Below are 15716 nucleotides of genomic sequence, written 5' to 3'. Positions count from 1 at the left end.
CAAAGGCCAGTTAAATATGAAAGCAAAAGTGATTGGCTCATTCCTCAAGGACTTGCTAAATAATCTCTTTTCCAAATGGATGTAATTGTTAAATTTCCTTTGGCTCCAGGGGATTCTGGGATCTGTAGTCCATATAAACGAAATAGCGGAAATCCGAGAGGGATAGCATTTAACAGAACTTTATTTATTCAACATGTTTACCTGTTTTAAGTGAAAAGATAAATGACATTGTTCATAAAAATCTGTACTCAGAATAGGAAAACCTGTAGTCTGGAGTCACAAAGAACTCTATTTGCTTCCTCAAAACTCAACTCTCAGAAATTGACATTTTCATATTCACTGGGTAGCTCTGTATTCACAGGGCAGAACTTTTTGAAACTGAATAACTCTTAATTGGAGACTTGAATTCTTGAGACATAAATATCACTACTCTCCTTTACTGTTTTCAAAAAGTGTGAGAATGAGGAATGGGGAATGGTGGGATGGAGGAGGGTCTTCTGGAAATAGAAAAAGAAACTTCAGTTCCCAGGGTCCCATAGGAAAGGATTTGTGTAAGACAATGGGAGGGGAAGGGGGGAACAAACGATTGAATTCTGGAAGTTGTAGTATTTCTAGATTGGGTTGTGCTTTTGTAGTGACCAGTGATCTCCATTAGACATGCTGGAGATCCTAAATGGGACCAAAGAAAAAGGCAGAGATCAGAGTTAGCCTTGAAATTTGCGCAATACAAGATCCCTCTCCACTGAATACAGACTAGGGCTCATAGTTAAGATGTGTTTTAGTTTTATATGCTTGACCACAAGTTATAAGACATCACAATAAACAAGGACAGTTAGTGGTCCCTGGCCCCTATTTATTACTTAGTAGGGTAAAATCTGCAAGAGTTTGTTGGAAAAAAAAATTTTTTAATCTTTTTAATGCAATAGTTAAATTTGCTTTTTAAAAAGTGGTCTCAAGGGTATGTACAACATGATGGGAGTAATGGTTAGAGAATTGGCCTTAGAATCAAGATCTAGGATCAAATCCTACCTCTGAAATATACTAGATATGAGACCATAGATTCATCATTTAACCTCTCAATTATTCAAGGCAACTTGGGGAATAGATACAGACAGGCATTGATAGAGGGAGTTTGCATACTGGGAGTTACTAGGAGACAGAATGGTACAGTGAAAAGAAATCAAAATTAAATCCTGGGTTTGCCACTTACTACCTTTGTGACAACAGGCAAGTGCTTTACCCTCTCTGGGTTTTAGTTTCTGTTAGACTGTCTACCAGAAGATCACCAATTCAACAAATCCAGCCCTAACATCTCCCCTGACTTTCAGTCTTACATCAGCAATAACCTGTTTGACTTCTTAAACAGTATGTCCACTAAACATTGCAAAATCAATGTGTTTAAAACAGAACTCCTTATTCCACACCCCCAAAGACTCTCCTCTTCCCAACTTTCCTCTTATTATACAACCATCCTTCTAGTCATTCAGCTTGCAACTTCTGTGTCATCCTAGATGCCTCACTCGCACTCACCACACATATACTATTGTTAACTTGGAAATAACACAGAACTACTAAAGTAGTCAGAAAAACCTTGTCTTTGATCAGGAGATAGTGTTCTATATTCAGCCACCACAGAGTTCAAGCACCTAAAAACCACACAAAGCCAAGGGCTCTGGGACTCTGGAAACCGTACATCTGGGAGAATGTACCTCATGAGATGATTCTCCCCAGTCACAGAACTTTCGGGGTTTTTATACCCTCTGTAGAACTTGGTACACCAAGCATGCATAGATAGGCTCTAAACAGGCTGCAAAGAGGCTGCAGCCAGCAGCTGGGGTATCAGGGAGCAGTCAACTACAGTGAATACAAAAGGGTCAAACCAAGAGCTGGGCCACAGGAGAGAGGACTCTAACATAATGGGAGAAGCTACTAAGACAAATAAGAGTACTCAACATTTGACTATATCTACTAGTCCCACGCAAAGTGGGATCACCAAACACTTCAAGGTCTATTGTTCAGTCCAAAACAGTTGTGCCCTGGACTTCCTGAGTGTGACTTCTCAGGGGGCAGGGACAAACTTGAAACTTGCAGAAAACCCAGCTGACGGTCTCTACTGCCCAGTCTTGTTTCCATCTGCACAATGTTTATAATATAGGTACCCTTTTCTCCACTCACATTGCTGCTGCTCTGATTAAAGGCCTTCATCATCTCATCTCTAATAGCTTTCTGGTTGGTCTACCTGCCTTAAATATTTTCCTCCTCTTTTCCATTCTCCACTCAGCTACTGATGATTTTCCTAAACTTCTATTCTGTCTATATCAAACATCACCCTACTCCCAATTCCAATGTCTCCCTATTACCTCTAGAATCAAATATAAAATTATCTGCTTTGATTTTTTTTAAATTATTTTAAACCCTTAACTTCTGTGTATTGACTTTATAGGTGGAAGATTGGTAAGGGTAGGCAATGGGGGTCAAGTGACTTGCCCAGGGTCACACAGCTGGGAAGTATCTGAGGCCAGATTTGAACCTAGGACCTCCTGTCTCTAGGCCTGGCTCTCAATCCACTGAGCTACCCAGCTACCCTATTTGCTTTGATTTTAAAGCCCTTCACAATCTGATCCTTTCCTAATGATGACCTTGTTTTATGGAACCCCCAAATTTGCCTTTGTCTCTTTGGAACTTGCCTTTGAAGTCCTAAACCGACCTTTGTTTTAGACTGAACAATAAACCTTAAAGTATCCAGTGATCTCAGCTTAGATAGAATTAATAGATATAATCAAATCCTAAGTACCCTTTTGTCTTAAAAGTTTCTCCCAGGTCTAGCTAGGCCTCTCTCAGGTAATCAGCCTGTGGCTGGAATCCTCAGTTTCTATTGTAAGCCAATCAATTGTCCTTCCTGTCCTTTATTTCCCTGAAGGTACATAGGACCCTAAGTTCTTCAGCTCAATGGAAAACTCCTTTTAAGAAGTGCATTTTCCTGGAGACAGTAAAATGATCCCTCACCTATCCTGGGAGTTATGTGCCAAAGACCCCGTGATAGGTGAAAGTCCACCAAGTAGCAGCATTATATTTATTTTATTATTCTTTGATGGTAAGCATCTTCCTCTGGCACTTGTGTTCACTGCCAGAAGCCTTAGAAGGTACAGAATGTTTGGGTGGCATAGGGCTTGAAATGAATTCAAACGTTTATGAAAACTTCACAAAAACACAACACCACAAAACAACATTTCGCGCAGTGATCAGACATGTATGTGAAGTAGACAAGGAGAGATGCTGAATGTATGGGCACAGTGTGGGAGAGCAAACAGACCAATGCTACAGTCACTGAGTCAATCAACGCCCAGGATACAGAACACAATGCTGTGGCTGGTCACCTTTCATTCCATCAGCCAATAGTATGCATGTACAACCTCACATTGGCAAACTTGTGCAAGTGTTAGTGGCATACTGCATTTCCATAGTGTACAGTACAGTATCCATCCACAAAATCCCATGATATAGTGAAAACACCATGATACAGAATTATATATATAAAACCCACAATACAGCGAAGCCGTGATAAGTGAACCATGATATAGCAAGGGATGACTGTATTCCCAGAGCCCCAGGGTTTGTCTCTGTGTGGTATCTTGCACATGATTCTGTATGGATGTGTTAGAAAATTGGCTTCCTTGTCCTGATTAAAGACTTGTTCTTTCTAACTACTTTGGTGGTTCCATGTTTTTTAAGATTGACACTATCTTTCCAATATTCTTACATTTTATTCCCTTCCACATATTCTATGATCCAGTAACACTGGCCTTTTTGCTGTTCTTTATACTTAATCCTTCATCATCTCCTGATGCCCTGTCGTATTTTTTTCTTAAGAACTTTTTTTCAGTTAATAAACATTCATCTTCTCTTTCCCCATGGAAAAAAGAAAGAACAATAAAACCTTTGTAATAAAGATAGTCAAACAAAACACATTTTTATATTGGCCATATCCAAAAATATAACCTCTGTGTGAGATGAAATAAAATGACTGCCCACCCAAATTATAATTACAAACCTGGAATCAGAGAGTGAATAGTAAAAGATGCAGTTTTTATTCTTACTCCTGAGTAAGGGGACATACCCTAATGGCAATACCCAATGCATGGTTGCAGATACAAGCATTTTATAGATTCTTGATGCAAGACTCTCACCCCCTCTGTCCGATACCCCATGGTCTGGGGGGTCGGAATTTACAATCTAGGTGCAAAATTCTACCCAGTCAAAAAACAAGAAGTTACATAGCATGAGCTTCATCAAATCTTCCACCAGAGGTAGGGGAGGTTATGGAGAGATAGCCATATCCTCAGGAGGGTCTCCTTTGGCTCCTAAAAGTCAGATGAGATAAGGAAGTAGGATAGCCTAATGGTCTTCTTTCCTGATAAAAGAGACCTCCCAATTCACTGGGCCAGTGGCAATAACAGAATGTCCTTGAGGTCTTTTTTTGAAACCCTAAGCAGGCTTCCATTTCCTGATGGGGTCTAGAGTGGAGGTTCCCCCCTGAGAAGAACAAATTAATTCTTTTCTCTCCACACAACCTTTCTTTCATGAGGTGATTTATGCCTTTCCAAGGGCTTTCCTGTCCTTTTTTTAAGGCTCAGCTTAAATCCTACTTCTCATATAGAGGTCATTTTATATTCTCACTCACTGTAGGTTTTTTTTCAATGAGATTACCTCTCATTGACATTGTAAATAGCTTGAATCTACATAGCTGCACATTGTCTCCCTTATTAGAATATGACCTCCATGAGGGCAAGAATCACAGGGATGATATTTTGGCCTTTTTTTGTATCCCCAAAATTTACAGTATATGTACCCTTCTCTCCTCTCACAGAGCTTCCTTGCTAATAATCACTTCATTACTTTACCCCTGGAACATTGCAATAGTCTTTTGCTTGTTCTACCCGACTCAAGTATCATTGACTTGTTAAAAAGGAGAATTCTACCTTGGACTTTCTCCTTGACTAAAGAGGCAAAACTTAGGAAGAGATAGTTAAAAATGAATTTATTTACACATCAAAGCAGAGTGAGTTGGTAGGCTGGACACTAGACCAATGAAGAATTCAAATTGAACTCTGCTTTTATGGAAAGGAATAAGTCTCTTTTCTATAAGGGCAAAGATATTTTGATTGGATCACATAAAATCATGAGAAGGATCAGTGAAAGTTCATAACAACTGCTGCCACATCCTCATTAAAAGGAAATGGAATTGGTACTAAAGGTATAGGATTAGATCCCTCAATGACTACCCTCTCCTTCAGGACTGCCCACCCTAGGAAATTGGCTACATGTGACCAAAGTCAAGTAAGGTTAAAACATGGTGTGTTTTTGAAATTTTGAGGTCTCTGAGCTAAATTTCCCTGTGACCTCACTGGCTTCCTATGGACATTTCCAGGTCTCTGAATTTCATTTCCCAATAGCTTCCTGGCTTATGTAATGACATAAACAGTTACGTATTGATGTGGACCAGAGGTTAAAAATGAATGGCTGGGCTTGCACTGTCTCTCTTTCTGGCTGCAGCAGCATGGTGGTGGAGGTAATGGTGGGTCTTTCAAACACAGCCTAAGCTAGCATGGCACGTACCTTTATTTTTCTAATGGCTACCAATAAATCTTTTAAAACCATAATATTTTAAATCCTTCTATATTCATTTTATTATTTACATTGAATTCATTTCAGAATGGCTCTTCACTAGTTACTGATTTTACACAAAATACCCCTTCAGTGCTAACCATACTTATGGTGTAACTCTACAGTGAGATCTATATTGTTTCTCTATCCTATTGTTCCTGTACGAGACAGAATTGAGTGTGCTATTCTCAGAATGAGTATTCAGTTTACAAAGGCTAGTTTGTTACTTTTTGTTGACTGAGGACTCTGGGACAAGTTTGGGAGGGAGATTGATGAAAGATAGAAAGGAAAATAAACAACTCGGTTGCTTCCCTTACCCCACCTGTGCTGGGTTGGAAACACAGGTGTTTTGGATTGTAGGTCAAAGTCTGGTTGGGAATGGGTGGGGCTGACAGGACCTAAGAAGCGCTTTTTGGGGGGAACTTGTATTTATTGCCTGTTTGTTGCCTAGTCAGTCTGCACTTCTTAGCCCATCATTGAAGTGCTCTCTTTCATGAAGGAAATAAACAACTGCCTCCTTTTACTCCTACCTTCTGATTTCAGGTTTTGTTTATTTGAGTGAGTAGTTCACTTTTCATCATTTTTTATCTCACACATTCCTAATCTCTATTGATTGTACAGAGTCAATTTGAGTGAATATTATTGGTTATGAAGTTGGGATAGTTAAACTTACAACAGGATGCAAGTGTATTGGGGGCCAAAAGTAGAGGGAGACCTCATTTTACTCAAACTCAACACATTTGAGTTCAGGTATATGTAATTGGTGATAAAAAAAATCAGAAAAAATATGTAGACTAAAAAAAATTAGTTATACACTAAATCTGAGACATTCTCTCAAGACAAGTAAAGTCTCAAAGCATTTCACCCAATCATGCTGAATTTTGCTCTGAGAAGCATTAGTGAAAGTCATTGCATTGTTTTACACCAATTAGCTGCTGTGTGTTTGTCCAGAATTCTTGCTTATAACAAGTCATATCCTCACTAGAGCAATGCTTCTTTAAGTTTCATTAATGCTACTTATTTTTTACATGTTGATATAATTTTAATAATCATTTTCTGAAATTCTGTAATCTATGTTCTTTCTCTCCCTCTCACGTGTCTTCCCTCCTCCCCAAGATGGTAGGCAATACAATATAGGTTGTACATTTATTATCATATAATGCATATTTCTACATTTGTCATGTTGTGAAATAAGATACATATCACTAACACTAGTTATAAATTCATAAAGGAAATAAAGTGAAAATAGATATGCTTCAATCTGCATTCAGACTTAGCCAGTTCCTTTTTGGTAGTGAATAGACTTTTTCATCATGAAATCCCTGTAGTCGTCTTTGATCCTTGCATTGCTGATAATAGCATACTTTTCACAGTTGAAAATGGTAATACACAATTGCTGTTATTGTGTATAATATTCTGGTGATTCTGCTTGCTTCACTTTATATCACTTTATATAAGTCTTTCCAGGATTTTTTTTTGTGTGTGATCATTTTGCTTCTCATTTCTAAGGGCTCAATCATATTCCATTACAATCATATACTATTTCTTGTTCAGCCATTCTCCAACTGATGGATATCTCTTCAATTTCCAATTCTTTGCCACCAAAAAGAGAGCTGCTATAAATATTTTCATATAAGTAGGTCTTTTCATCTTGTTTTTTATTTCTCTGAGATATAGACCTAGTAGTGGTATTGCTGGATCAAAAGGTTATACCTTGTTTAATGGTCCATTGGGCATGGTTCCAAATTGCTCTCAAGAATAGTTAGATGGGTTCACACAGTTCCACCAACAGTATATTGGTGTCTCAATTTTGCCATACTCCCTGTAATATTTGTCAAATTTTCCTCTTTTTGTCATATAATCTGCCTGATGGGTGTGAGGTAGAAACTTAGAGATATTTCAAATTGCATTTTTCTAAATAATAGTGATTTGGAGCATTTTTTCATATGACAAAAGATAGGTTTACTTTCTTCATTTGAAAACTGCCTGTTCATAACCTTTGTCAACTGGAGAATGCTATGCAATCTTATAAATTTGATTCAATTCTCTTATATATTTAAGAAATGAGGTCTTTGTCAGAGACACTTGCTATAAAGAAACATTTCCTGTTTGTTGTTTCCCATCTAGTTGAACTGGTTATGTTTGTCAAAAAATCTTTAAATTAAATGTTATCTTTTTTACATTTTGTTTGGTTACACTTCCCTTACTTGTAGTTATAGCAAGTAAACTATTTTGTGCTCCCCTAATTTATGGTATCACTCTTTATTTCTAAATCATGTATCTATTTTGACTTTATCTTGGTATAGTAGAGTGTGAGTTGTTGGTCTATGTAAGCTTAAAAATTAATATACAATAACTCCAAGTATTATATTCAATAAGATTTATTAATAATAACTTGAATCAAAAGGAATAAAAAGACAAAAGTAAAAGCCTGAATAAAGCCAGATTTCCAAACCTCACCCTGGGAAAAGAGAGCAAGAGGATGGGGTTACAGCAAACTTATTTATAATATGTAAGGATGCTACCTGGATGAAGGGAAAAGGATTCTGGGAGATGAAGTCCAAGGGTTCAAGATTCCTAATTACACAGTTATGACTTGTTTCTGCCATACTATTTTCTAGTTTTTCTAGCAGTTTTTGTTAAATAGTGAGTTCTTGCAAAAGCTTGGATTTGGGGGTCACTAGGTTATTGTGGTCATTTTTATGATTAAAATTATCTCAAGAGACTGATTTTTGTATAAGAGTATAATTTTATTGATTATGCCAGGTTTATTGGTTAGGCCAGTATCATAACTAATAAAGTGATAGAGTCTCCATGGCTCTTTTGCAATCAAGGACAAACCAAACTGGGACAGGCAGCCTAATAGATAAATTTAAAAAAAGTTTTGGAGTTCATTATTTAGTCCTTCCCTTGACCATCCCAAAACATCTTTAACTGATGATAGCTGCTGATTAAGAGATGGTCCCTCAACCTATTCACCACTCCCTATCCTTAAAGGCTGTGTAAGGAAAAATGCTCCATCCTGCTATGGCTATCTAATGGCCTTCAACCCTTGGTTTCCCCTGGCATCAGCCTGAGTGTCAGCATGCTGCATCACTACAGAGGGAGGAGCTAGGAGAATATATAAGGCCAGAGAGGTACCAACGAACTCTTTCTACTTCCACTCTTGAATATAAAGGTGTGGAAATAATGTATAGTCCAAAAAGCCAGCTAAATGGAAATGCTATAATCTGGTTAATTCCTTCCCTAAGAGAAATCCACCTCCATCTCCTCTATCTGCATTTCATCTCTCATCTCTCACTTCAATTTTATTAAAAAACCATTAAAAACTCTGGCCAGGTGCCCTATTTTTTATTGTATGAAGGTGGACAGGCAAAATAAGGACTTTTCTACCCTTTATCTACTAACAAAATTCTGTTAAAAAGGAACACATCCCTTGGAATTCCCAAAGACAAAGAAAATGCAAAGCGCAGCAGACTAGATGGTATCTCTGATCCAGATCTCAGACATAGGAAATATATGAAAAATAAATTCTCACATTATTTACTACTGTGTGTTGAATGCTATATCTATTCCACTGATCCACTATTCTTATTTTTTAATCAATTGCAGAGTGTTTTGATGGTTGCTATTTTATAATATACTTTGAGATCTGGTATAGCTAAGCTACTTTCCTTTGTATTATTTCTCCCCATTAATTCTCTTGATATTTTGTTCTTCCTGATGAATTTTATTATTTTTTCTATCTCCATGAAATAATTTTTGGGTAGTTTGATTGGAACACAGAATAAATAAATTAACTTAGGCAGAATTGTCATTTTTATTAAATTGACACAGCCAACCGATGAACAATTCATGTTTTTCCAGTTGTTTAGATCTAACTTTATGTGTGAAATGTGTTTTGTTATTGTGTTCATATAGTTCCTACATTTGTCTTGGCAGGTAGACCCTCAGGTATTTTATATTATCTACAGTTATTTTAAATGGGATTCCTCTTTCTACCTATCGGTGTCCCTGACAAATTGTGACTTTCCCCTTTGCAATTTCAGCATATCATGGGTTGGCAAAATTAATTAAATGGGAATTTGGGGGGCGTTTTGTTTAAGTCAATGACATGTGAAAGCCAGCAGATGACAAAGAAAAAATCTAGAGACTCAGAAATGCATAAAACATATTTATGGTATTGTATAACACCAACATATTTTTATCTTTTAATTCCAAAATTATATACAATTTCTTTTTTAAAGTTAAAATAGTAAAAAGTTAAAATTTGTGAAAAGAACATGAAAGCCAACAGAGGAAACACAAAGGTAAGAAATGTAGAGATATCATAAAAAATTTAATAACTCATAAATGCACTTAAGCTACTGTATACACCCCACAAAAGAAAAAGAAAAAATTCAGACTTCTTTTCTGGTATGAAAGGAAGGCCAAAATAATTTATGTGGATTTTCCACATCTCAAGGGTACTTGCCCCTAACCCCTCATGATGTAGAAGGGATACCTATATTTAGTTTTTAATGATGGCCTTGAAGTATAAAAGGAGTGATGCTGGTAGCTCTGATAAGCCTAACAGAAGTCATAAAATATTTATTAAATAAAGTGGTTTGATATTATGTGTGATTTTCAGCTTACTAGAAGGGTCTTGGAACATTGTGGTAGAATAAAATAGTCTTATTCCAAAAATCACAATCCCATGTTTCCTTCAATGTCATAGATTTGAATAAATGTAGTTAAGCAGAGTCATAATCTCATATATTCTTTATGGAGACAAACCTTGTTAAATTAGCTTTATGGGTAAACTAAGTCAGGTTAGAGATTAAAACACTCAGAGGGCTCACCATTTACTAATTCAATTGGGGGGGATTTACATATCACCAATGTCACTGAGAAAATGTAGTAAATAGAAACATCATGAAACAAACAAGCAAACGAAAAGCCAAAGTAACACAATAATGATAATCAATATTAAATAACATCGTCTCTTTTTAACTTGGTAACCCATTCCAAGTGGTCATTTAATCAGCATATCTTCCTTTGGACTTTCTGGAACAGGTATCATTTTCAGGGGATCCTCCAAGTAGATCTGCTTCTCTGGTTCTAAGTTACTTGTAGAGATTCTTAAGTAATTCTGTTTAAATTGATAAGACTCAACAAAATTTAGTACAACCTCCTAAATTTGCTTTGCCAGTAACCAGTTCATGCGATGAGAATTAACTCAAACTGTGTGGATCTAACCCTATTAATAACAGAGCTATAAGAACAATAAATTAGGAATCAATAATTTACCCAAAACTTCAGGGAATTTCAGTTTAATACTCCACTTGCTCTTTTTATCTTTAACTAGATTTTGTACCTGATATGTACAAGAGACTGAAGGAAGACTCAAGAAAAAAAATCATAGTAATCTGGCTTGGTAAAACAAGCCCCTTTGTCTTTTAATATTTTCAGACAGGGACTTGATTTAATATTCTTCCCAGTGTGACCGTGTGAAACTTTACAACACTCCCAATTCCTCAGCACAGGGTTTCTCCACATAGTAAGGACCTAAAAAATGCTTGTCGAATGGCTGAGTTTTTTCAATCAATCTTCTGGTAGCACAGTCCTCAGTGCCTTCACCATCCTCGTGCCCCTCCCCCACCTCCCCCGGGGTCTACTGCAGCTTTCGAAAGAAGAAGAAATTTGAGGAAAGGCCTTTAAGTGCTATCCGATCCAAATACATTTAAACTCATCGGGGCCTTTCCTCATTCCACATTTCATCTATGCAAGTCTCTTTTCAGGCTCAGCACCAGAATCGGACAAGCAACTACTTTTGAACCACACCTCCCCCCTGGCTGTCACTAAGCTCGGATCAGGAAAGAGGCTAAGCAGTGGGCCCGGGCCCCTTCTGTAGCAAGGCCAGGATTTATTTTTGCTTCAGTGGACGTATGAATACGGACATCTACAACCTTTCCTGCTGCAGCTACGGTGACCTTTCCCCCAGGACACAGAAGCCGGTGGAAAAATGCGAATCCACAGTGTGTGTAAGAGACCTAAGCATTGCCTCTGTCCCGCCCTCCGGCCACCCGATTTGGGAGCTGAGCCCTCAGCTTCCGGTGCTGGGGACGGGGCGGGGCATCCCGGCATCCTCTGACTGGCTAAGACTTTCTCCACCTCTTCTCCTACTTGGCCAACCCCAGGGAGGTAGAAACCACATCTCCGGAGGGGAGGGAGAAGCGGCTAGCCGGGGCTGGAACCGCGAGGCTGCTGTGGCTCTGCAGCTGCCCGGGGTGAGTGAGTGCGTGCGTACGTGCATGGGGCCGGTCTTGGGGTACCTCTTTCCTGGCTCGCATCCTCCTCTCGCCCGGGCCCCCGCTGTGGGAACCTTCGGCCGTCGCCAGACCACTTGGAGCAAGCTAGCCGCACTGCCCTGTTGCTCCTGCTTCTCCCAATCTGCTCCGGGGCCACCTCGACCGGGAGACAAGGTGTGAGACTGAAGACCCTAAGTCTCCTACCCTTCTGCCCCACTTCTCCTGCTGCCAGCCTTCGTGCTGAGCCAGAGGAGCAGATACTAAGTCCTTGAGCTGCAGGAAAAAAAGAGGGAAAGCAGTGTCTAGTTTTTTCACCACCTCCCTCCCCCCCCCCCCCCCTTGGAGTCAGGATGCTTGTCTCTTGTGTGTGCCCTTAGCAGGATCATAGGGTGGAAGAGTCAGCTAGGTAGTCTAGGCTTCCTGCTGGCGATCCAGCACGGGAGGGGGAGGGGGAGGAGGAGGAAGGAATATGGCCTTAAGGATAGGTGAAAGCTGAGGTATACATTATATGTACCATGTTGCACCAACAGGGAAAGGGGAATGGAGGGGAGTAAAGGCTGGCTGCAGTCCTTAGGTTCGTTATTGCCTAATGGATCTAAAACTACAGAGAAAGGTAATCTTTGGTCTAGCCCAGGCTCTCTACTCTTGACCTGATATTTGATCTTGATGAGCCAATTTAACTTTTCCAAAGCCTCAGTTTCCCCTTGTGTTAAAATGGATGCACTAGTAGGAGGCTTAGGGAACAGTATTGACTTTTCAAGGAATAGCTTCTTTAGTGCATCCCCTCTTTAAACTCGGTATCTAACAGTCATAGCTCACAAAAAGAGCAACGGCAAACAAATTAAGTGTTCTGCTTTGCAAAAGCTATTTTGTGTTTACTGGGTTTAACGTGATTCTTTTAAATAGCAAACTTTTAAAATATTCATTTGAGGTTCAGTTTACATGCAGCTTTTCAGGAATGACTCTGATGCCTAAGGTGAGGAGCACTTGCTATAAATGTGTTTATAAATAAATTATGAATAGCTTTCTTTTAGAAGAAACCAGAACTGAGCTCACAGTGTTTTAGGTTCATTTCATTAAGTCATAAACAGCAACATTTGACATAGAGTTATCTGGCAACTCTGCAATACAGTTGATAAAAAGAGAAGGCTCAGAAAAGCCCAAGTAGATATGATAAGGCTAATAATAACAATAACAAATTTATGTAGAATTTCTTGTTTACAAAGAGTTTTATCAAAACCACTCCATTAGGTGGGTAGTGGATATATTATTACTACTATGTAAAATATGAGGAAACTGAGGCTTACAGAGGTTCAATGACTCGATTCACAGAGCTAGTAAGTGTTAGTGCTGGGATTTGAATCCAAGCTTCCTACTATAGTCATTAACTTAAGGAGAGTTCAGTAAGAAACTCTTTATATTTACTTTATGTATTTATTTTAAAAATCCTTACTTTCTATCTTTTCCCATCTTTGAATCAAAACTTTGTTGGTTCTAAGGCAGAAGAGGCAAGGGAGGGGAGGGTTAAGTGACTTGCCCATGGTCACACAGTTAGGAACAATCTGAGTTCAGATTTGAACCCAGGACCTCCTGACTCCAGGCTTGGATCTCAATCTACTGAGCCACCTAACTGCTCCCTTTATTTTTTATTTTTATTTTAGGTAAAATTCTTAAACACACAAACACACACACACACACACACACACACACACACACACACACAACCTCTTATCCTCTGTCTTAGAATCAATACTAGGTATTGGTTCCAAGAAAGAAGAGCAATAAAGGCCAGGCAGTTGGAGTTAGTGACTTGCTCAGGGTCACACAGCTAGGAAGGGTCAGAGATTAGATTTGAACCCAGGACTTCCTACCTCTAAGCTGGGCTCTCTATCTACTGATTACCTATCTGCTCCCTTTTGGTACAGTTCTATTAAACTTAGTTATTTATTTTCATAGTCCATATTAGATTTTAAACTGCAAATTAGAAGAAGAGGCTTCTAGAGATATTATATTGATAGCACCAATAAAGGAGAGATGATATCTTGATCATTTCATCATTCATTCATGCATTCCTTCAGTGTCTATCAGTGCTGGATATGTTCAAGAATACTGTGCTAGGTCCTGGGGATACAAAGACAAAAAAATGAAACAGTATACTTTTAAGCAATCTCTTTTTACTGGAAATAAACATGTATGAAAACATACCAATATTAAACGAGTATTGCCAGATTTGGAACTTATAATTCTCCTATTTCTCCCAAATTTAGGGAGATGGTACTAACACCTGGTGAATCAGGAAAATCTTATTTTTTTGAACTGAGAGTGAGGAAATAGCAAATGTTATAAAATCAAACAGAATTTTCCAAAATACATAGTACTGTGGGGCAAGCAGCTCTACATACCTTAGTAACTCTTGAAAGTATCACTGTTTTATAGTGCCCTACAATAATTGATATTCATAAGGATGACTTTGAGTAATGAGGAAAAGTTTGAATTATGGGCATTGTGTTATGTTTCAGAAAGCCTTCCATCCATCCATGATGGTCAAGTTTTTGTTTTTTTGGAATTTAGAGGAAAATGTATGTATAGATAGATATGCGTATATATGTATATATAAAAATAGATGTGTATATATGCATATATATATACAGCAGCCACTCATAATACTTAAATCTTAGATAAACCAGAGTTTTCAACTTTGCCATGCTAGACAGAGCTGGTGAGAAGTATAAACATAAGACAATTGGTTTTTAATGTACCTTCCTTCTTTTAATGTCCCTTGTCAGTGGACAGTACTGATGTTGAGGATGAAAAGAACCTGACGCTCAGTAATCTCCAGATTACATTGTCAATCTTGTCCAGAATTTACCATTCATTTTCGAAGATACCCTTTGTTTTTAATAGAACAATAAAGATAACTCAAGGCAAGAATAGTTCTTTTTGTACTATTTGTACTATATACTTTCTATGTGTATATATATATATACGTATATATATATAGTACATATATATGTACTATAGTACTTTTTGTACTATTTGTAACTTGTGGGTTAATCTTGTTTTATATTGACAGGACCTCAAGCTCAGTTGGAAGGCACCTTAGGAGCCCATCTTGTCCAGATCAAACATTAACAGGAATCTTCTCTTCAATATCTACAATAAGTGAATAGTATATTTCTAATTGAAGAACTCTAGCCATGGGCATCAGGGGCATCAGTTCCTGAGATTGTTTTGTAAAGCTCTAATTATTATGAAGCTGTTTCTTCCATCTTGGTGAAAATTTCCTGGTTGTAATGCCACCCTGTTGTTCCTAGTTTCGCTTGTAGAGCTAAGTAGAATACATTTTACCCTTCTCTTAAATGATAGAAATATTTGAATTCAGCAATTATAGGACCTACCCTAAGACTTTCCTTCTCAGGATTAAATAGCTGGCTTGGTATTCCTGTTTTCTCACTATTTGTTCCCATGAGAATCACTGAAACTTCCTACCGACCATTATGTTTGATAAGTCTTGAGAGACTGTCGTGTCCCAGATTCGTGCCTTAGAAAGACAACATGTTTTCTTTTTGGTGAGGTCAGGTCATCATGACTCCATTGGTAGCTCTCAAAAGAGAATCACTGTCTACTTCTAATCATCTTTTTCTCCTCTGACTAATACTGGTGGCCTGTCTCTAGATGCTACTTATGAGTCCTCATCATTATTCCTTCCTGAGAGGTTGTCTTCTCTTAAGTGGATGCAGCTTTTGCTGTCTATGGGAAGTG

General features: G+C 38.2%; 1 protein-coding gene across 2 annotated transcripts in view; it reads left to right on the top strand.

Annotated features, from left to right (window-relative positions):
• The first annotated feature begins 11895 nt into the window (after positions 1-11895).
• The window catches only part of BIVM (basic, immunoglobulin-like variable motif containing), a 43361-nt gene continuing 39540 nt past the window's right edge, over positions 11896-15716 (top strand). For both annotated transcript variants that reach the window (XM_044670541.1, XM_044670540.1), the window contains exon 1: positions 11896-11933. The gene's annotated coding sequence lies outside the window, so the exon portion shown is untranslated. The remainder of the gene's footprint in view (positions 11934-15716) is intronic.

The sequence above is a fragment of the Gracilinanus agilis genome, chromosome 3, assembly GCF_016433145.1.
Source record: "Gracilinanus agilis isolate LMUSP501 chromosome 3, AgileGrace, whole genome shotgun sequence".
Lineage (NCBI taxonomy): Eukaryota > Metazoa > Chordata > Mammalia > Didelphimorphia > Didelphidae > Gracilinanus > Gracilinanus agilis.
This window is presented reverse-complemented; position numbering and strand designations above follow the sequence as displayed.